This window comes from Sinocyclocheilus rhinocerous, unplaced genomic scaffold, assembly GCF_001515625.1.
Source record: "Sinocyclocheilus rhinocerous isolate Xijiao unplaced genomic scaffold, SAMN03320098_v1.1 scaffold1535, whole genome shotgun sequence".
NCBI classification, from domain to species: domain Eukaryota; kingdom Metazoa; phylum Chordata; class Actinopteri; order Cypriniformes; family Cyprinidae; genus Sinocyclocheilus; species Sinocyclocheilus rhinocerous.
In genome coordinates this window covers 231,283-236,889 of record NW_015654946.1, presented here as the reverse complement: position 1 = coordinate 236,889, position 5,607 = coordinate 231,283, and the positions used below count along the sequence as shown (strand labels likewise).

At 34.5% G+C, this 5,607-nt stretch overlaps 1 protein-coding gene across 1 annotated transcript in view; it reads left to right on the top strand.

Moving 5' to 3' along the window:
- The first annotated feature begins 413 nt into the window (after nt 1-413).
- Nucleotides 414-5,607, top strand: part of znf407 (zinc finger protein 407) — a 53,659-nt gene continuing 48,465 nt past the window's right edge. Inside the window, exon 1 of the mRNA XM_016524799.1 lies at nt 414-491. The gene's annotated coding sequence lies outside the window, so the exon portion shown is untranslated. The remainder of the gene's footprint in view (nt 492-5,607) is intronic.

Sequence of the window (5,607 nt, the reverse complement as noted above, 5' to 3'; positions counted from 1 at the left end):
CACTGATAAAAGCATACTTGCTTGGTAGTAGCCTATGCTGAACTTTATTCTTGAACAGATGACGCTGTATTAAGCAGTATATAAGAAGTGTTTCTGTTGCTCATAAAAACGTTGCTGTGTATTTGATAAATATTGTATTTAATTAACTTAATCTGTGATAAGAGTATGCAAACTACCGGGAGCAGAAAGTGTCCGATTTGACGTCTCCGCTTTTAATTCCGCCCCGACTGCAAGCGGCTACTCTCGCCAGCCGGTGGCAGGCTAGTATAGTTCATCTCGAACAAGCCTAGTGACTGAGTGAGCCATTTCGGGAAGAGCGAGTGGAGCACGTGATCCAAATGAAACCGTTTGAATTTCCCATCTCCTCCCTTAATAAGAAGATCTCTGGCTGCGCTCAATTCTCGTGTGACGTAACAGCTAGCAGACTACGGTGTGCCGTTTGTGACCAAGAGCAGAACGCGCGAAGTGAGAGAATTCGAGCAGCATTTCAGGTAATGACGTTCAAACAGAACTTTTATTGACAACTTGAACACAGATCTGACGTTTAGAAGCGTGAAATATGCATGTTAATGATGTTCCTGCCGCTTAGTAGCACGTAATGTGAAGGGTTTGAAAGTCACGTATAATGCGCTTTTGGGGCCTCTGTGCCGCCGTCGTTTAGTACTCAATCGAAAACCCGCCTTTCCCGTGTTTCAATTGGTCGAACGCAAGAAACTAGCCCTTTGACTGGACGAGAACCAGGCCAGCAGAATAAAGAGTCAGGCAGGGTAATAGGAAGTAAAAAAGGAAACTGTTTCATGTCAGAGTAAAAAGACGCACATAGCCAAAAGGACGATTAAAAGTTTAATATTGCTGATTAAGGTTTTCCCATCAACTTCTCGAAACAAACGGTTTCGGCCAAAACAAAACACTTAAAAGTGAAACTCGCTATATTGTTGTACTATTGCTATAACACGCCAGTCTGTATAATCTTTAACGTAATAAAAACGTTTTAAATTAATACAGTACAATCGTGATAATAAAGTTATAATAACCAGTTTTACAGCAAGGTTCTGTTGTATTATGAATATTTCATTATTAATTAAAATTGGCATTCATTAAAAGGTTTATAGTTTATTATAAGAGAGAATAGATTAAAGAGGCATTCTAACTGGATTAAAATAACGCAGTGACCACATACAATATCAAAAAGTTAATTTCACATTTTAAAATCTTGCACTCCGATCTTCAATCCCCATGTTCTTTCTCACATATGATCAGAGTTATTGATCTGTCAGAATGCCATGAAGTTAACTGTTTAATTACATCTATTTACATCACAAGGTTCTACTTCAGTCCAATAATGACTGTGTTTTACAGTCATTTAATATGAATGAGTATACATTCGTATACATTCATTCATTCATGCATTTAATTACACACACACACACACAAACGACCCTCAAACAGCCAATGAGTACTGAATTAAGTTATTTTTCACTGCTTATTGTGCGTAAATGGTATTAACATAGACACAGTTAAAAAAAATACCCATCTTGGAAAGTATTAACATAGACACAGTTGGTTATATCTTACTTAAGTAAATGTAAACTATTGAGAAAGAAAACGTATGTGTAACAGTACAGTGCAGATCCGTGCTTTAGAAGCGTGAAATATGCATGTTAACGATGTTTCTGCTGCTTAGTAGAGCGTAATTTGAAGGATTTGTAAGTCACGTATAATGCGCTTTTGGGGCCTCTGTGCCGCCGTCGTTTAGTACTCAATCGAAAACCCGCCTTTCCCGTGTTTCAATTGGTCGAACGCAAGAAACTAGCCCTTTGACTGGACGAGAACCAGGCCAGCAGAATAAAGAGTCAGGCAGGGTAATAGGAAGTAAAAAAGGAAACTGTTTCATGTCAGAGTAAAAAGACGCACATAGCCAAAAGGACGATTAAAAGTTTAATATTGCTGATTAAGGTTTTCCCATCAACTGCTCGAAACAAACGGTTTCGGCCAAAACAAAACACTTAAAAGTGAAACTCGCTATATTGTTGTACTATTGCTATAACACGCCAGTCTGTATAATCTTTAACGTAATTAAAACGTTTTAAATTAATACAGTACAATCGTGAGTGATAATAAAGTTATAATAACCAGTTTTACAGCAAGGTTCTGTTGTATTATGAATATTTCATTATTAATTAAAATTGGCATTCATTAAAAGGTTTATAGTTTATTATAAGAGAGAATAGATTAAAGAGGCATTCTAACTGGATTAAAATAACGCAGTGACCACATACAATATCAAAAAGTTAATTTCACATTTTAAAATCTTGCACTCCGATCTTCAATCCCCATGTTCTTTCTCACATATGATCAGAGTAATTGATCTGTCAGAATGCCATGAAGTTAACTGTTTAATTACATCTATTTACATCACAAGGTTCTACTTCAGTCCAATAATGACTGTGTTTTACAGTCATTTAATATGAATGAGTATACATTCGTATACATTCATTCATTCATGCATTTAATTACACACACACACACACAAACGACCCTCAAACAGCCAATGAGTACTGAATTAAGTTATTTTTCACTGCTTATTGTGCGTAAATGGTATTAACATAGACACAGTTAAAAAAAGTATTAACATAGACACAGTTGGTTATATCTTACTTAAGTAAATGTAAACTATTGAGAAAGAAAACGTATGTGTAACAGTACAGTGCAGATCCGTGCACTAGGTCTTTAATTGACAGCAGCCTAATATACCTGCTCCTGTCTGTGTCCTCAATGTTAATCAAAACAAAAGAAAGAAACCGATAACAAAAGAAAGAAAATCTGTAACTGCTTTTGACTGACATTTTGTTTTTAAAGATGTATCTGTATTTATTTGTGAAGACTGTTGTTCAGTGTTATTTTACAGATTTGATTATTCAGTTCCTGTAGTATTTCTGCAACTGAACACTACTTTTATGCTAACCGAAAAACTTAAAGCATTGTTTATTACATTTGTATCTTTATTCTATTGTATGTATGCTATTACTTGTAAATAATTTATGTTTTTATTTTATTACTGACTATTTACTTGTCTTTACTTGGTTAAAATACATTTCACTCAGAGTTTGAAATCAAGCTTCCTTGTGCTGCGTGTAAGCTATTGTGCAACACAATTACCCAACAGTACACTCTAGAGCCGTACGCCTTCAAATTTCTGCAAGTGTCTTCATAACAATATAAATACAAATCAGCACTTAATTATATAAATTGTAAAAAACACAAATACATTGAGTTAGGAAATATTTTTGTAATTATTGTAATTTTAATTGAATACAGTCCATCATGCCTAAAAAAGCCCTTCAGCCGCCCGTGACTGTATTCAAATACAGAACGCCTCAAGTACCTTATTGCTTTTATATAAAACATTTACCTCACAATACAAATATTAAAGCCAAAATTGTATTTATATATTAAATTCTGAAAGGTCAATCATTAAAGGGGTCATGACATGAGAAATCAAAATTTCCTTGAGCTTTGACATATAAGAGGTCTTTGCACCATTAAAACACCCTGTAATTTCATAGCTTAAAATGTCCTCCTCATTATAAAAAAAAAAAGCAATTATTTAACCAAGCTCCAAAAATGGCTTGTTTTGGGTATTGTGGGATATTTGACGTCACACAGGTAAGGTTACAACTGGGCTAAAGGCACACCTTAAGAAAAATTTGCTTTTTCAGTACTACCATACTTTATCATTACAGAAAAAATATGTAGCCTATGTTTTTACTTAACATTGACAGAGCAGCAGATTTAGTTTTGTTTAAAATGTTTTAAGTGTATGAGGTGGCAAGGTGGGCCTTTTATCCCACACAATGGGTAAAAGTCACAAAGTATTTAAATTAGAGCCCGACCGATATATCGTTTAACCGATATTATCGGCCAATATGAGCCTGTCGCCGATATATCGGTATCGGCCAATATGCCACCGATATTATATTTTTTTTACAGAACGATCAGAGCTGATCGCGGCCACTCCGTCAATGCTGGTGTTTATACCGGCCGCACCGCGGCCCAGAACTCATGCTTATGCAACTCATGCAATAGAATTCAATTGTATTTTGCCACGCCGCTCGCGTCCGGTGTAGAATAGAACCCATTATAATCACCGGATTCAGTAAACTGATGCCTCGTTCTATTGACTGTATATATAGACTGTGTCTGTGAATATTAAACTGCAAAAAGACGATTTAAATACGAATGTTCTGCATGTTTATTGGATTACCAGAAAATACACAACACAGAGTTTGTGAAAAAAAAATATTATTCATTATTATTATTTATTCATTTTAGATGTTTACATTTGGAAAAGCTGTGCTTCCTGCATAAACCTGACCCTGTTGGTTTGGCTGTAGCTTGCTTGGCTGTAACATTGTTTAATTTCTTAATTCAAGTTATATATATTTTGTTCTCACATTTGAGTTATCATTGCAAAAAATGTGTTTATGTATATATATTCTGTTTATGTAGGCTATATACTGTATTCTATATACAGTACTAGTCAAAAGTTTTGACACACGAATGGGAAGTGTGTCCAAACTTTTGACTATACTGTACTATAATATAGCCTACACATAAAGAATATCGGCCGATATATCGGTATCGGCCTTTTTTTTACTCCATAATATCGGCCCCCCAAAAAAAACATATCGGTCGGGCTTTAATTTAAATACTTTAGCTAAAGTAATATGTTTTGAATAAAATTGTATAAGTTAATACATGTTCAAAGACAATCACTTTAGCAAGGTTCGTACTACAGTATTTTCTGTTTATTTTTATAAATAAATAATTTATTTTTCATTCATTAAAATGTTTGTTTTAAAAAAATTAATTAAAAAGTAAAGATTCTGAAAGTACTGAAAGAGATCCATAATAATTTAATATAGTTTTACAGTAGTAACAGTAAATATTATATTTCATTATATGATATGATTACTATCATATTTTAAATGTGATGGTTTCATTATAAATATGGTAATAATCTCTAATGTGGACACTTAAAATATGATTTTTACCATCTGAATCTAAACATGCCATGTCAACAAATGTCAACCAACTATTTATGATAATGTTAATTATTCTCCACAAAAATAAGCGCACATCTGCAACAAAAAACTCTGAGGATGCACAACTAATGCAAACAGTAAAAAGCAGGAAAAGTTGGCACACCACAGCTCCTAAAGTACAAAAATGTTTTATTTCATGTTCTCACCACAGGTGACAGACAATGAACACATATACTGATCAGGGCTCGCAAAATCACTAGCGGGGCTATTGTGTTTTCCAGTCGGGCTACCAAAATGTATCACCACTCTGCCCGACAGGCTATCTTAAATGCAGATCTCCCGTGGGTCCTTAAAAACTCCTAAAGTGAGTTGTATCAAACTTAAGGCCATAAAAAATTTAAATATGTTAAATGGTATAAGAAATGTCTTAATTATAATTTCAAGAGGTATACAGTTAGGGACGGAAAGACAAGAGTCGCGATACGGCTGGATTAAACTTCAAAAGGCAATAGCTGTGTCTCATTTAGAAGGCTGCGCCCTCCGGAGGTCGAATCCTCTGGAG